An 18,498-nucleotide genomic window follows, 5' to 3' on the forward strand; every position below is an offset into this window, starting at 1 on the left:
GCGGCCATCTTGGATGGTTGTGACCTTGACCTTTGACCTTGACCTTGACCCCAGCGGCCATTTTGGATCCGCCATCTTGGATGACGTCATTTCGTTTTCTCGAACATTCCGGCATTGTGTTATCCGCCATTTTGAATTATGACGTCATCGTTGCAATTTCCGTTACGGCCGCCATCTTTAAATTTATTATCCGATTTTAATGAAAAAAATTTAAAAATTATAAAAAAAATTAAATAATAAAATTTTTAATAAAATATTTAAAAAACAAACATTTACGACACGGAGCTCGGAGTCCTCGGTTCAAACCCGACGAGTGCAAAAAAAAATAAAAATGGCGACCGATCCTTCCCCCCGCGGTGGCTGCAGGCATACTGACTCCCACCACTTTTTTTCAAAGCATATATATCGTCAGGTAGTATGACGTCATGTCCGCCATCTTGTCCTCGTCTGCTGGAAGCCATCATCAGTGTATCGTCGGCGAGAGTGCGCTGACGCCATGTTAGTTTAATTCTTATCCGCTAGAGTGCAGTAATCATTTATTATTGCTGTGACACCCGACATCTTGTCATTTGGCCGCCATCTTGATAATCCGTAATTATTTAGCTAGAAATTCGGGAAAAATTCCAAAATTCATTAAATAAATTTGTAATCTATATACTGATTGATTAGGTCGACTAAGGTCCTTGGTACGATCTAGGACGATGCAAAAAAAAGGAAATATAACATCAATTTAACATAATAGTAACAGGTTCGAGGAATTAAACACCACAAGTTCTTTTACAAACATAATATTTATTACATAATTTCTATTCTACTACAGGATCATTTGCGAAAGCCAGCAATCTTATAATCATTTAGTTCCGCAGCGGTGTGAAATGACTAATTCTTAGCTCCAATTGGTTTATACTAGACAGAGTCCAGCCAGAACCTTTACAGACATAGTCCACCTCTTCTTGACAGAGTTTCTGGATACCGTTTATAACAGTTTGCTTCACATCGTTAGAACTGTAAATTACTGCAGCCGATGTATTGAATGCACACTTCTTCACTTTGTCATCGAACGGATATGGCTTTCCATATTGTCACGATCCACCTTCAGAGGGGGGAGAGAATCGTAGCTCTTTACATAGAAACAACTCGCTTGGCATCAACTAGTCTTAACTTCATAAAATACTTTACTGTACCTAGGATCATAGGTTCGTCATCCCGTACAGGATGTCTGGTGAGAGCTGAACTAAGGAGATTTTGCAAAATAACATAATACTTAATTAAAATTATTTTATTCTTAAAGTCAAATACTCAACATCATTTTAAAGAACATTTAAATAGCGGGATTACAATTTAAAACAATAATCTCTTTACTTCCTTAACGATTGAACGAACTTACAAGAGAGAGAATGAGAGAACTTCACTAAACACTTCCCTAGTCCTTCCGAATACCTCAAATCATAATTAATACTTAAAATTAAAACAAAGATAAGTCCATACTCACATTTTCCGAAAAGCCTTTCTTGATCGATTACTTTAAAAAAATAACGTAGGGGCCTCTCCTGCCCTTGAAATCCCGAACGAACATTACATTTTAAAAACTATGACGCGTGACCCCTGACGAGGGCCATAGCCTCCGCCCGAAAGCTTGACGACTACATTATGACCTAACTTAAATTAAACGACTCGTGGCCTCTGGCGTCGGCCATAGCTTCCGCCCGAAAGCTTGAATTCCTACATCACGAACGAACTAACAACTCGTGACCACAGGTGAGACGCATAGCCTCCGCCTGAGTGAGCCTGAAGTCACCACTCACTTGCGCTTAAATTCGCGCGCCCTGCCGCGCCTACCATAACAAAAGCTCGTTATTGAAGTCAAATTTACTAAACAACTAACTAGAACATCTGGGAAGACTACCCCCCCCTCTACCCCAATGTGCAGGCCACACCGCGCGGCTTGTTACGACAGCGCGCCCCAGTAACTGCGGCCCGTGGCTGCGCCAGCGCGCGGCCAAACAAACAAACAAAATTCTGCAAGCCCGCAGCGCGCCGCGCCGGCCCCGTGCCCCAATTACATGGTCACGCCACTTGCGCTGACGAGTGAACAGAGCAGCCAGCCCAGAGTCCCGTCAGTAAAGTCCCTAAATTTGATTTCAACAACCCTGCAAAATTTCAACCCGCGACATAACCCTCCCCTCACAGAGCTCGAGCCCCATCGAGCTACCTCAAAATTACAAATTGTCTTTTTCCATTAAACCATAACTATAAATTCCTCATTTCACAAAAATAATAATTTTCTTAGTTCCTTGCTGTCTGAACATACATCTAGATTCTGCATAAGATTTATTTTAAAACAACAAGTATTCATAAAATTAAATGTAAAACTTTTATCTGGTTTGTTCTCACAGGAACCTTCAGAGGCTCGAGTTCTCAATTCTAAAAAAATTGTTCTGTTAGTGAAGCTCTCTTTACAAATTAAATTACTGTTCTTAGTTTCTCAGTATTCGTTAAACAATGTGCAAATTCTTGATAATTATTATTATTTTTTTTTTTCGGTTTCCGTTTATTACCATACTTCTTTCGTTCTTCAAAAAAAATTAAGTGTCCTTACAGTGTTTCAATTAATTAAACTCTTATCTCGTGAAGGTTGGTGCAACTCCTCGAAGTCAGTGTTGTCGAGAAGAGTAGCTCCCTGGGCTGGCCATCAGCAAACACCACTCAACTCCAACAGCTACTGGACTGGCTTCCAGGGCAGCTCACAACTTCTCCCCACATCTGCTTCGGAGTTGTGCCATCCTCATCACGAACAGATTACAATTCTGAAACATCATCAACAGGCATTACCATCACGCCTGACAAATACAAAACTAACTACTAAACTGCAATCGATGGGCAAGGATGCAAACACACAAAAAAATAAAATTAATTAATTCAACTGCTAACATAAAGTATCCCACCCTTAGCATAATCTAATCAGGCAAATAATTTGATAGGAAAAACTTAAGGAAGGGAAACATGACCTCCAATGATTTTCCCTAACTCTTGAGTCTTGATCTTCTCTATACAGCAAATAGTCCCCACGAAGTAACTGGGTTGAAGGTCAGTTCACATGACCCACCCATAACCTCTTCTACTCTTCTTTTCTTCTGGGGGCAACCACAATGCCCACCAATCTCTCTCCATGGTGCCGAACCAGCTATCCCATGAGAGTAAACAACGTAGTCAATAGAAGCGCAGAGGGGAAACACCAATCTCTGGCTTGTCGAGTCATAAAACTGCTTTATCTTCTTCTTCTTCTGAGTAAAAATATCTGACTAACCTTGCTTCTATTCTTCCAAACAGTAAAAGTTCATCAGGTATCTTCATGAAAGAAACATTCTAACTAATAATTCTTCATTTTTCTTCTTCTTTATTTCTGTTAGTTGTAATAGAAGGCCATGTTAGGGAGGTTATAGGGAAAAAGAGTGGCCAATTCCCACCCCATCACCCACCTAGATCATGACTAATTAACTTTTAAACTTTCTATTTCAAACAAATAAAAAAAAAACATTTTTTTTTATTCAAACTTTTAAACTATAATTACTTTTACTTCATAACCTCAAAAGCTAATCAATAATTCTAAATGAAATTGTGATTTACTGCATCCTTGTTCCATCCGATCTGTTTGTTTATAACCTTTCTTGTAAAGTATAAAATTTTCAAACATTACTAATTCAAAAAAAAATTAAATTCTGGTGTCCTTTGAGTTACAATTAACTTTACTATTTCTTAGCTTGAAATAATTTAAGTTTTCAGAACTATTTCATTGTCTAATTCACAACACTTAAAAATCAACTCAAAACAACAAATCATCAAAATCAATAAGATCATCTGACCTACCTATCAGTACTGTGAACTTGAACTGTTCGTACACATTTATAATAAGCTATTGTATTTAAATTCCAACCTAAATAAGGTTTAAAAAAAACTACTAATCCCTCTGTAAATTAAGAAAATTAACTTTAAAAATTAAACTTAAGGTATTAGTTCTTTTTGACAGCTACCACAACTCACTAGTTCCATTACATTACTATAACCTAAAAAGTTCTGTAAATAATGTTTATAACAAAAAAAAACTCCAGTTACTGTCTTCCATAAAAAAAAATAAAACTTTACATGACCTTATTAATCTCCACTTGTAAGTCCATGGCTGCCAGCTTTCTCTTCTCTTGAATCTTCAGTCTTGGCTCTTGTTTCAGTGATCTTGTATCTTGTCTCTCGAACTCTTGTCATCTTGTAAACTGGACTGCTGCTCAGCTCATCTTAAGGAATCTGTAACAGTTTCAAAAATACATGTTAATTTAAATTACATAATTCCTGTTCTTTGGTCCTAAAAAAAAAATTGTATTATTAGTACACATTACCCTGAAACAACATTATTATTCATTGTTTATTACTTAAAAAAAATGCTTTACCATAAAATCCTTTTTTGTTCTTTTCATTAGGCCTATTTATTTTCCTTCTTCTTAATTAAATTCTGCTTCAAATGTTAATCCTAACTTAAGACCTACCATCTATTTATTATTCATTACCTACATTATTTATGTTACCCTAAAATTCCCATAAGTTTCTAATACTTCCTATCAAAGACATTCTCTCTAAAAAAAAATTTACTTGTGACTCTTAACTTAACAAACTTAAAAAAAACTTTTACACTAGACTTAACTTATTATTCATTCTTAGTTACTAAATTTCTATATGTAAACTTTAGTACTTACAAACAAAAACTGCCTATTTCTCTCTACCTCTTAATCTCTTTCAATTATTACAATAATAATGTTACCTTGCATCTTTAAACTTTCTTCTTTTCAATTAAATTAGACATCTCATAACAATAAAAATTCTGCCTATACTCTTCTTATGGGTGTACAAACCAACAACAAAATTTCAAATTCTCAAGTTTCCTTATATTTAAATTATGCAATACAAATAACCTCTGTGGTGCCTGTACCCTTTTAGGCCTACCACCTTCTCCTCTCACAGCATGACAACTCTTATTCCTCGGGGTCTGTATTCACTGTTCCAAATCAAATATCTCAAAAAAATTAAAAACAAATTTATTATTTTAAGAAAACAAAAATTTACATTGAATTTACTATGGAGCCTGGAAATCTTAATGTCTCACAGCAGCTAACATGACTAAATCCCATGGAACCCCAGGTTTACCTAACCTGTGCCCAAAAATTTAAGCATACCAGGCTTTCCCTGCACTGGTTTTACAGCATCACACACTATTTAGGGCCCCTGATCTGCCATCAGTCCCAAGGAGTTTTCCCACAACCCCTCTCTACACAAGCGCCTACCGCATTCCTCTCAATTGGCTATCGGTTTTACGGCATTCTTTTGGGATCCGACCATCAAGTTAGGGCTAATCGAACACTAAACCTCCATACTTCCAAACTAATGTAAATCAATTAAATTTTCTCTGTAAATTCTAAAAATCAAAAAAAATTATTCCAACATGCCAAAGAAACTTCCAAAAAAAAATTCATAATCTTATCTTCAAACCATTAAAATAAAAATAAATAGATTACTCTGTTTTCTCCTTAATAACTGTAAACTGTCAACAAATATCATGTCGTAAATTTTAACTATGCTTACTGACTCTTAATCATAAAATCTCATTTGTCCTAATTAATAAACAACCGATTTCCTTAAAATCTCACTGTATCTCTCACACTCAAACTTCACTGGTTGAATATCTCAATAAATTCAAAAACAATTATCTAAACTCTTAAAGAAACTCCTCCCCAATTATTCAAATTACTTCACCTTATTTTATTTCATTACTTAAAACACCTTACTCAAAAAAAATTAATTAATTATCTAGCTATCTTCCATTATTATTTATTTACCGAAAAAAACTTTCTTATAAATTAATTTAGTAAAATTCAATTTCACATTAGGCAAGTACACTAACTCTCTACAGCAATGTTTCTCATTTCCCTCCTTCCTAACTGAATCCAATCTTACTTAACCTCCAGGGAATTTACCTCACAAAATAACCAAAAATTTCACTGTAGTGCCTATCTGCTATAGGCCCACTACACAGGGGGCTCTAACCCCACCAACAAACTTCATTGAAATGGTACCCTATCCCATACAGGATAGCCACTTCGGTACTACCATGGGGAACTCCTGCCCCAAACTACTAACAACTCTCAGGATTCTCCTGACCCTTAATTCCGTAGTCAGCCCATCTCCTATGGTCTGCGCTACAATTCCCTTTCTTCCCAGGGACACAACGCCTCACCTTAGGGTCCCTCGCCCTAATGAAAACATTAATTTTGTCTCTCTGTTCTTTTGGAGTAAATTCCCTCTACACACAAAAACTATCCTTCCACTTTTATCAATGCTTATTGATTTTATAGTGTACCTCCTTATTACTGTTTACAAATCCCAAAAAAATATTTTTAAAACCGAGGTAGGATTTAACTAACAAAACATAAACAACTTACAACGAAACACTTCTAGCCTATACATCATACCATTCTTAAAATAAATTACTTACATACTGAAAGTTCCTCTTCTCCTAAAACACACTTAAATTTAAATTTATTAAACCAATAGTCTATTTTCTTATCGCTAAGTTACCGTACAGCTGATCAAAACAAGGTCACGGCCTGTCCACGTCTCCGTATGAGCCCGTGACGTCACCGAATTCCATCAGGTGCGCCAACCCTCGCTTGCGGTTCCTCCGTTCTCCGCTAGGTTTCAGCACCTCCCCGTCACGTGTTCATTCTGCCACGTCCACTGACGTGTCGTTCTGAAACAACTCTCAACATTTTTCTAATTAAAACAAAACATCACTATAAATTCTATAACTCTCTTTTACATAAACTCTCGTTTTCTCTTTAATTCCTTTCTAACGTTTATCCTTCCCTCGACTGATTTAATTCGTACGTCTCGTCTCCTACGCGCACGAAAACAAAACAAACTTCTCTTGAAAATAATTCCTATTTACGACAAAAAACTTTATTTTAAATTATAATTCTCTTAACCTACAATCTTAAAATGAACTTCAATTAAATTAAACCACTTGCATTATCTCTAATAAGCATTTAACTTATAACGTATTCTCCTCACGTAATAATCCCCGATATAAATCTACAATAAATTCAACGACTTAAAACAACTTATCACTATAAACTTTATCCTTACAAGTATCCTCAAATAAACATCTGTTACGTCAAAAAAAAAATCTCAAAGACTTCCTCCACTATAGACTAAAATTCCGTAATCCTCTCCTCAAGTAAACTCTTAATAACCTGCTATCAGAAGCTGAAACTAACTTAATAATAAACATAAAAATCTACCTCTCTCTCTCTCCAGAAATAGAACCTATCCGGCGAACTCTACCATTTCTGTCACGATCCACCTTCAGAGGGGGGAGAGAATCGTAGCTCTTTACATAGAAACAACTCGCTTGGCATCAACTAGTCTTAACTTCATAAAATACTTTACTGTACCTAGGATCATAGGTTCGTCATCCCGTACAGGATGTCTGGTGAGAGCTGAACTAAGGAGATTTTGCAAAATAACATAATACTTAATTAAAATTATTTTATTCTTAAAGTCAAATACTCAACATCATTTTAAAGAACATTTAAATAGCGGGATTACAATTTAAAACAATAATCTCTTTACTTCCTTAACGATTGAACGAACTTACAAGAGAGAGAATGAGAGAACTTCACTAAACACTTCCCTAGTCCTTCCGAATACCTCAAATCATAATTAATACTTAAAATTAAAACAAAGATAAGTCCATACTCACATTTTCCGAAAAGCCTTTCTTGATCGATTACTTTAAAAAAATAACGTAGGGGCCTCTCCTGCCCTTGAAATCCCGAACGAACATTACATTTTAAAAACTATGACGCGTGACCCCTGACGAGGGCCATAGCCTCCGCCCGAAAGCTTGACGACTACATTATGACCTAACTTAAATTAAACGACTCGTGGCCTCTGGCGTCGGCCATAGCTTCCGCCCGAAAGCTTGAATTCCTACATCACGAACGAACTAACAACTCGTGACCACAGGTGAGACGCATAGCCTCCGCCTGAGTGAGCCTGAAGTCACCACTCACTTGCGCTTAAATTCGCGCGCCCTGCCGCGCCTACCATAACAAAAGCTCGTTATTGAAGTCAAATTTACTAAACAACTAACTAGAACATCTGGGAAGACTACCCCCCCCTCTACCCCAATGTGCAGGCCACACCGCGCGGCTTGTTACGACAGCGCGCCCCAGTAACTGCGGCCCGTGGCTGCGCCAGCGCGCGGCCAAACAAACAAACAAAATTCTGCAAGCCCGCAGCGCGCCGCGCCGGCCCCGTGCCCCAATTACATGGTCACGCCACTTGCGCTGACGAGTGAACAGAGCAGCCAGCCCAGAGTCCCGTCAGTAAAGTCCCTAAATTTGATTTCAACAACCCTGCAAAATTTCAACCCGCGACAATATATACAGTCCAACCACAAGTTATATTTCAAAGGTCCGTTTGTTGCTACATCATCAGTAAGCTGATTGATTATGTCCTCTCTGATATCATCAAGAAAATTACAAATGTCTTTCGACTCACCTAACTTATTTAAATAATAGTAGTCCTTCAATGTTCCACGAAATTTGTAGATTTGACTCTAGTATTATTGTAAATGGTTCTTGATTTGACTAGCGTATTATTCCATACGGTGCATGTATATAAGCGAGTCCTAGACAGCAGGACGCTCAGTTTGTTACTGACGTCGGCGGTGTAAGGATCACCTAGTTTGTTTCTTCTGGTGCATAAGTCGTGTCAATTAGCTGTTCTTGAGACCTCGATGGCATCTTTACCGTCTTTAACGTCGAACTCGGAGGTTGTACCATCGTCTACGGGGACCTTGACGACAGCTACGATGGAGAAGGTGCAGATCCCGTTGGCAACGATGGCGTCAACATTGGAGGAGACTTCAACAGACGTGGTACCGCCAGCAGAAGAGACTTTAATGCCGCTAGTGCTGGCTGCACAGGGAAACTCGGCGAACGCTGGTTCGCCATCAATGGAGACTTCAATGGATGCCGAATCGACAACAACTAACGAACATCGGTGCTGTTACTGCGACAAGATTTTCTCAAACAACAGCAATGCTCGACGACATGAGAATAGAGAATGTGCCAAGAACCTATATCGTAAAATGTTTGTTTGTGAGAAATGTCATAAGCAGTTTACCAGAAAAGATAATATGAAAACGCACATGAAGGCATGCAAATGTCCTGCTGTTCGGCAGAAAGTAAAGGTTTCGGCGCAACAACGATGCATTGATGTTCATAAGAGTATGCCTGGAGATGGTGCAACTGCGGCAACGTCAGTATCTGGATCGGGTCTGAAAGTTTCGTCTTCATCACCACGGTATCCTTGCAGCTACTGTGATACGTCGTTCGCATTTGCTCATGATGCACGAAGACATGAGCGGAGCAAATGCACGAAGAATCCATCTCGCATGAAGTTTCGATGTGATGAGTGTCATGAATGGTTTACTCGAATTGATAATTTGCGACGACATGCGAAAAACTGTAAAGGTGAAGTCCGTGTGCCTACTGCTGAACTACCTGCAGAAATTTCGACTCCTCGGTTTAGGTTGAAGGCTCGTGAGCGTACAAGCAAGAAAACCGATGTGCAGCAACCGATTGGTATGACGTCTGAACAGGAAAATAAACCTAAGACTGTGTTCGGCGCATTACAAGTGAACGATAATGGCTTCTACTTGGCGCAGTCTGCATTTCGTGGAACATTGAAGGACTACTATTATTTAAATAAGTTAGGTGAGTCGAAAGACATTTGTAATTTTCTTGATGATATCAGAGAGGACATAATCAATCAGCTTACTGATGATGTAGCAACAAACGGACCTTTGAAATATAACTTGTGGTTGGACTGTATATATGGAAAGCCATATCCGTTCGATGACAAAGTGAAGAAGTGTGCATTCAATACATCGGCTGCAGTAATTTACAGTTCTAACGATGTGAAGCAAACTGTTATAAACGGTATCCAGAAACTCTGTCAAGAAGAGGTGGGCTATGTCTGTAAAGGTTCTGGCTGGACTCTGTCTAGTATAAACCAATTGGAGCTAAGAATTAGTCATTTCACACCGCTGCGGAACTAAATGATTATAAGATTGCTGGCTTTCGCAAATGATCCTGTAGTAGAATAGAAATTATGTAATAAATATTATGTTTGTAAAAGAACTTGTGGTGTTTAATTCCTCGAACCTGTTACTATTATGTTAAATTGATGTTATATTTCCTTTTTTTTGCATCGTCCTAGATCGTACCAAGGACCTTAGTCGACCTAATCAATCAGTATATAGATTACAAATTTATTTAATGAATTTTGGAATTTTTCCCGAATTTCTAGCTAAATAATTACGGATTATCAAGATGGCGGCCAAATGACAAGATGTCGGGTGTCACAGCAATAATAAATGATTACTGCACTCTAGCGGATAAGAATTAAACTAACATGGCGTCAGCGCACTCTCGCCGACGATACACTGATGATGGCTTCCAGCAGACGAGGACAAGATGGCGGACATGACGTCATACTACCTGACGATATATATGCTTTGAAAAAAAGTGGTGGGAGTCAGTATGCCTGCAGCCACCGCGGGGGGAAGGATCGGTCGCCATTTTTATTTTTTTTTGCACTCGTCGGGTTTGAACCGAGGACTCCGAGCTCCGTGTCGTAAATGTTTGTTTTTTAAATATTTTATTAAAAATTTTATTATTTAATTTTTTTATAATTTTTAAATTTTTTTTCATTAAAATCGGATAATAAATTTAAAGATGGCGGCCGTAACGGAAATTGCATATTTAAAATGGCGGATAACACAATGCCGGAATGTTCAAGAAAACGAAATGACGTCATCCAAGATGGTGGATCCAAGATGGCCGTCGGGGTCAAGGTCCAAGGTCAAGGTCACATCCTGATAGAGGCTTAACTGAGGCTTGAGTTAAGGATGCTTAAGCCTCTATCAGGACATTTCTAGCCGGTGGGATTTTTGAGGAATAAAACGGGAAATTTTCCCTCGAAACGGGAATTTTTCCCTCGAAAACGGGAAATTTTTTCTTAAAACGGGAAATTTTTAGTCATTTTGAGTCAATTTTGAGGAATTTTGAGAAATTTTTGCCGCCGTGACATCACAATCCAAGATGGCGGACCGGCACCTCGGCACCTCCGCCAGAAGCCATGTGCCAGTAGCCCCATTCCTATACTACTGGTATAGATTCAGCACTTTTTGTTTTTTCCTCAATTTCTTCCAGGTAAAAATCCTTAAACTGTAAGTTTTGCTCTCTATCCAAATACGTTTTTGATATATCATCTGTCAAAGTTAAGTAAATATGCAGTTGGGCGATATTTGTAAAAAAAAAATTTTAAAAATCGAAAATACTTTTATTATATGCTCTTTAACTTCCTCTTTTCATTCAACCCAGCGGAGATAAGAAATTCCAAATACTTTAGGAGATATAGAATGTTTTAATTTTCATAGTTGGACGATATTTGTTAAAAAAAAAATTAAAATTCCGAAAATACTTTTATTCTATGCTCTTTAAATTCCTATTTTCATTAAATCCGGCGGAGATAAAAAAAATTCTAAATACTTTAGGAGATATCGAATATTTTAATTTTCATCACAATACCTGTGTATGAATTCTTCTTTCTTTTTTTTTTCGCGACGTAGGTGAACGACTACATCATGTTCTACTAATGGCAAAGGAATTGTACCCGCCTCTAACTTAGGTGAGTTTTTAACGTTTCAAATTTTAATGTTTTATTTGTTATTTGGATATTGTTGCGCAAGTAATAAGTAAAAAAAAAAAATACGTGAGTTCCTACTGTTCATCCTTTGTCCCGGTTTGTTTGGTCAGATCAGTTACATTATAAATACTTTAAAACTAAACAACCATTATAATTAATTTACATTATTATTAATGTCCGCTTAGTTTGAAAGTATTTATAATGTAACTGACCTGACCTAATCAACCATTTTAATTAATTAGGCATTCACGAACACACGGCAAAATAAAAAAAATTGTGATGGTCGAATGATTGCACAGGTCTTGTATTGCAAAATAAGAACGGCTATATCTCCTAAAGTATTTGGAATTTCTTATCTCCGCCGGATTTAATGAAAAGATGAAGTTAAATGGCATAGAATAAAAGTGTTTTCGGATTTTTAACATTTTTTTTCTAAACAAATACCGCCCAACCACATATTTACCCAAACTAATCCATATTTTCCGTGTTTGATGTCTTTTATTTAATGATTTACTGACCTTGGCATAGTTTGGAGTATTTGTAACTGCTTTGTGTAGATTTGCAGGTTGGTGTTCGAGTGTAATTTCAAAAATCTGCCCATCAGGTGTAGCTATTGAGGTTATGCATATGGTGTTTGATTTCCTATCTGCTGTTGGTTTCACAGCAAAATCATACCTAAATTTTTCCATGTTTCGTGAAATATTTGCAGAAAATGTTGTTTTATAATAATGTTTCACTCTTGGTTAATTGGTAAAATGCCACAAAGACGTAATTGTGTTTCTCTATTTAACGAAAGAAACAACATTTAAAGCCCTTCTTTTAGGTTATTTTTTCATATTTTTACAAATACAGATAATATTCTCTTCAAGGAAGTATATTGTTCACAATAATCGTAACCCACTCTCACTTTTCATTTAATTAAATGTCACAATATTTAGTAGGTTCGTGCTCTTTTCTTTCAGTTTGTCTTTGGCGCGATAAAACAAAGCCTACTAAATATTGTGAAATGATATAGATTGACAAAAATCTTATTTTGCAAATTGAATAATGGAATAATCTTATCAAATTAGTGTATTGTCATCGGTCCTCGATAAATCTACAAAGTTTGAATGAAATCTGACCGTTTAAAGTGGGTCAAATTCGCACCCAAAGAGTCGATTACAAACAAACATACAGGTGAAGCTAATATAAAGCGTGTCATGAGGTAATACTGCATTGTGCTCCCACCATCGGAAACACACAACTCAAGTTATTGATACCATGGAGAGGGGGGGGGGGGTTATTCGGCCTTGACTCAGTGAGGAACCTTCGAGTCAGTCCGTCAACAAGCCGAGCGGATCTCAATGTGAAATACTTTTCTATTTTGATGCTGCCAACATACGTTCTTAATGAAGCACTTAATAGATAATTTATTATTTTTTTCGCCCCGATATTTATATAAAAATCTTTCAGTTGTTAAAAATGTGTTCTAACCTAAGTTAAAAACATTTAATGTTGATGATAGTAGAGGTTGCCGGAAATGTTTTGCTAACATTATGGAGCTTGGGGAGCTTTGACGGATGGATGGAATTTTTCGGGCCTTCCGATTGTCTGCTGTTCACGTGATTGACGGACTGATGAGAACTGGTATTTTTCACTTACTATCCAACATGCGATGTATTAAAAATGAAATGACTGCAAAGACTGCAAACAAATCTAAATAAATACAAAAAAAAATTGGGAATAGTGGAATTAATATGTGTGGTGGTATTAGGTGTTGTCGGAAAAAAGTTATTGTTTAGTTGGTTTGTAAAAAAAAAGGTAGACAAGGGGGAGGGGCGTAAGATAAGTTCTTGTCCCTGGCTACTTGTACAAACTAGTGACTCAAGTTGCAACCTTTAGCGATACATTACAAAGGCTTCAGATAAATCAATTAAACACAAAATAAATCATATAAAACGGGGTGTAAAATATGTATATTTATTCATACAAAAATTATATTATAATAAATTAACATATAATATTGATGTCAACACTCGGCTGGAGTTTTCTTCATCGAAGCAAGCAATGGAAAGCAGAATGGCATGAGATGAAATGAAACAGGTTTTATATAAATGGTATAGTTGTTCGACAACATACTTTCAGAATGTCACTTCGCAACAAAAATCACAAATTGTTTCAATTATACACATTATATTGACATTTTTACTTCAAATAGTATTAGACAGGCAAGGTTAAGTGCAGACGTTAATTAACCGGCAACAAGTGCCTATAGTTGATTAACGATGGGGATCAATACCCAAAGATTACAAAAGTGTTTAGTACCAAGATTACAAAAATAAATAATGAAATGAGCTAACTCAATTTGTTTGACGTAGATAACTGGTTTTGTCGGCATTATCATATTTTTCATTACATTATAATAGTTAAATTTTTCCTTTTCACTTCAATATATTATGTAAAAGTTATATTCATTATAGTTAACACAGTTTTTAGTGTTTATAATTAAATGTTTTGGCAGTTACAATGGGAAACGAATAAATTCATTTATTCTGGCTTTGATTTAATTAAATATACATAAATAAATATTTAAAAAAACATATATGCATGATTCGCAGTAACATGTACTGATCCCACCAAGGAAGGGTGTATTCTAATGATGATGTCACTTTTCATAGCAAAATGCTAAAAGAATCCACTATAATAATTGTATTCTTAAAAAAATCTGTTAACAGTGAGCACACATAAACGTTTTGGTGTTAATTTTCATTATAGCAAAAAGTTAAGAATATTGAACACACCTACACATTTTGCCTCCATTGATCCCACGTATTTTGAGCTATACGTAAATTTACTCAAAAAAAATGGATGCGTGTACTCATGTACGCGCGTGAGATGTTATACTTCTTTGGCAACATTAAAAATAGTTTTTAATCTCATGCAATTAATTAATTACAATAAAATAATAAAAGGGCTGGGAAAAGATAGTCAACACAGTCAATAATGTTCAGTTTAAATTTGAAAAATTAAATTTAAAAAAATTAGGGAATAATAAATATATGTGACATAATTTGTACTAAATATTATAAGATTCTTAATTTTAAGTATTTATATTTGATTATTTAATATTTTAAAAGAAAATAAATATTTAATAATAAATTCAAATATTTAATTTAAGTTTATTCATTTTTTAATATTTATTATTTTCTTCATTTAATATTCACTTTTCATTTTTATCAAAATGTTTTCATTAAATTTGTTAATTTATTTTTATAAATGTTTATTATTTATTCAATTTAATAATGAATATTAAAAATTAATATTTTAATTTGATGTTCGATTTTATTTTTATCACAATTTTTTTATTAAATGTTTTATTAAATTTATTTATTTATTTTTAAAATATTAAATAACCAAGAATTAATATTTAACTTTAAAAATGTAATAATATTTAGTATTAATTATATTAAATAATAATATTTTAATTTATATCAATAATTAATACATACGGATAGTTAACATCAATTATATTGGAGCACTTGAAAACGTATAAAGGCACAATTTTTTTGACGTGACGTCTAATAAATCGATGAACGCCGGCTGCACGCACGAAAAAGTGTCCCGTAATGCACATTGTCCTGTTACGCTGTATCTCGTTACGCTCATTGTACGCTTGCGCCGCATCTATCTCTCTTCCACTCGATTGGAACAACCATCGATTTGACTTTTTCGAGGCACATTAAACTTGAAACAATCCCATTCGTTTCCTACTTTTCCTATCATCGTCCTATCCTTAACAGAATAACGCAGATTGGAATAAGTTAAATAGCAAACACGTATAAAGATTATAGTTAAAATAATCTCTTCGTTAAAGAAATAAACATATTTGAATTAATGAGTGCAAATAAAAGTAAATTTATCAATTAAATTGTAGATTTCATTTCACTCCTTCTTTGTATCCATACAAAATAGTGATAATTCAATAAAAATGATTCAATTTTATTCATAAAAGTATGCAATCATTTCATCAATGTTTTGTTATGACGTTGTCACGTTAAACTATCGTCCGTAAACCGACTTTACAGACAACCATTTTTTACTAATATTTACGAATAGTAAATAATATTAATCAAAATATTTAATTTAAATCACTATTGAATATAATTTATTAGCACATATATAATTAGCACTTGTATGAAACTAAAACTTGTTGTGAATGTAGATAATAGAAACATGTGGATAAATATTATAAATATGAAAACAGTGATCAGAGGCGACGAGCGTGCCAACATGTGTGACTAATAGAGAGATTCTATTTCTATTTTGTTGGTAGCTTTTTTCGAGACTTATTGTGCGGTTTAGGGGGCAGCTTCAACCTGTTAATTTTGTGTTACAGTGATGCGCGCGCATTTTAAAATTTCACTCTCATCATTTTTTTATAACGCGCCTAAAGAAGTATAACTTCAATAACTTAAAAAAAAATTAGTAAAAACAAAATGTGATAAAATAATTTTAGGTCTCTATTTATGTTGAAATAATGACCCATTTTATTTAAACTGTTTAATTTTGAATTGTATACTGTACAAGAATTGCATATACTGCTTATTAATAGTATTTTAAAAACGACGCCGCGTTTTTACTTTTACCACACACGCTTATTTTAGCTTCATCTAAACGCCGAAACGTGACTAGTCAATTCAAATTAGACTAAACTATTTTCGAAGGAACAGCATCTCGCAAATACGTCATGGCGTATTTAGGTATTGCCATCGTTGTGGTGCAGTTTAGAAATCTAGGCGTCACTGGAAATACATCGTCAGCACGAACAGCTAATCTTCAAACATTCCACTTTCTTTTGTGCCATTCATGTGATGGAACGATGGTAGTTATCAAACCATACAATTTTATATTTAAGAAGAGATGCCACGGAGGGGTTGTGTGTTCTAAAGTTAAAGTCATCTGGTCGGCAATTGGTTAGAAAAACAAATCAAGCTATAACTGGTTTAAAATTAAAAATTGATCACAATAAAGAATCGTAGAAATTACATAATTCCCAAAACATTAATGTTATACTTCATTATAACCACAAAAAATTATTTTGATAGGAAATGTACATTTGGGATCGTACTCTTATATACTGATTTTTTTTTTAAATTCCAAATAATCCACGCACCAACTCTTTAAATTCTCCTTGAGAGATACCATATTTGTTTGATAAATTTTTGTAGTCAATTGTATAGGCTAATAACTTCCATTACAGGTTATGAAAGTAATATTTCATTTTAGTATCAAAATCCCTCACTAAATCATTTCAGTGTAAATGTCTGCATACGTTCAACGTAACAATACAATAACGACAAGTGAGCAAGTTCCTAGACTACTCTCTCTCTCTCTCTCTCTCTCTCTCTCTCTCTCTCTCTCTCTCTCGCCAGTCCTTTTCATTAAGCATTTTGCCTATCACTGCTTAAAACAAACAATTCTTTCTTTTTCAACGGAAGTTCGGTTTGTGGTCCACAAGTTATACATGTCATGGGCCCACAGCGAGCACAGGTCATAGCGATGGCTGGTCACTGCTCCAGCAGGCTGTTGGAGTCGATGTCCACGTGTCGACAGAGGCCCTCCCTGCAGGTCATGGGCCCACAGCGAGCACAGGCCATAGCGATGGCTGGTCACTGCTCCAGCAGGCTGTTGGAGTCGATGTCCACGTGTCGACAGAGGCCCTCCCTGCAGGTCATGAGCCCATGGCGAGCACAGGCCATAGCGATGGCTGGTCACTGCTCCAGCAGGCTGTTGGAGTCGATGTCCACGTGTCGACAGAGGCCCTCCCTGCAGGCCATGGGCCCACAGCGAGCACAGGCCATAGCGATGGCTGGTCACTGCTCCAGCAGTCTGTTGGAGTCGATGTCCACGTGTCGACAGAGGCCCTCCCTGCAGGTCATGGGCCCACAGCGAGCACAGGCCATAGCGATGGCTGGTCACTGCTCCAGCAGGCTGTTGGAGTCGATGTCCACGTGTCGACAGAGGCCCTCCCTGCAGGTCATGAGCCCATGGCGAGCACAGGCCATAGCGATGGCTGGTCACTGCTCCAGCAGGCTGTTGGAGTCGATGTCCACGTGTCGACAGAGGCCCTCCCTGCAGGCCATGGACCCACAGCGAGCACAGGCCATAGCGATGGCTGGTCACTGCTCCAGCAGGCTGTTGGAGTCGATGTCCACGTGTCGACAGAGGCCCTCCCTGCAGGTCATGGGCCCACAGCGAGCACAGGCCATAGCGATGGCTGGTCACTGCTCCAGCAGGCTGTTGGAGTCGATGTCCACGTGTCGACAGAGGCCCTCCCTGCAGGTCATGAGCCCATGGCGAGCACAGGCCATAGCGATGGCTGGTCACTGCTCCAGCAGGCTGTTGGAGTCGATGTCCACGTGTCGACAGAGGCCCTCCCTGCAGGCCATGGGCCCACAGCGAGCACAGGCCATAGCGATGGCTGGTCACTGCTCCAGCAGTCTGTTGGAGTCGATGTCCACGTGTCGACAGAGGCCCTCCCTGCAGGTCATGAGCCCATGGCGAGGACAGGCCATAGCGATGGCTGGTCACTGCTCCAGCAGGCTGTTGGAGTCGATGTCCACGTGTCGACAGAGGCCCTCCCTGCAGGTCATGGGCCCACAGCGAGCACAGGCCATAGCGATGGCTGGTCACTGC

At 37.0% G+C, this 18,498-nt stretch overlaps 1 protein-coding gene and 1 long non-coding RNA gene across 4 annotated transcripts in view; both read right to left on the minus strand.

The window, feature by feature from the left end:
* The window catches only part of LOC134530391 (espin-like), a 98,440-nt gene that overhangs the window by 45,264 nt on the left and 34,678 nt on the right, over positions 1 to 18,498 (minus strand). The gene's annotated exons all lie outside the window — the stretch shown is intronic.
* LOC134530390 (uncharacterized) lies at positions 773 to 8,520 on the minus strand. The gene is made up of 2 exons (XR_010074807.1): positions 6,539 to 8,520; positions 773 to 4,299 (listed from the first exon to the last, which is right to left on the minus strand). It is a non-coding gene; the product is annotated as an uncharacterized LOC134530390 (long non-coding RNA).

Source organism: Bacillus rossius, chromosome 3 (assembly GCF_032445375.1).
Source record: "Bacillus rossius redtenbacheri isolate Brsri chromosome 3, Brsri_v3, whole genome shotgun sequence".
Taxonomy (NCBI): domain Eukaryota; kingdom Metazoa; phylum Arthropoda; class Insecta; order Phasmatodea; family Bacillidae; genus Bacillus; species Bacillus rossius.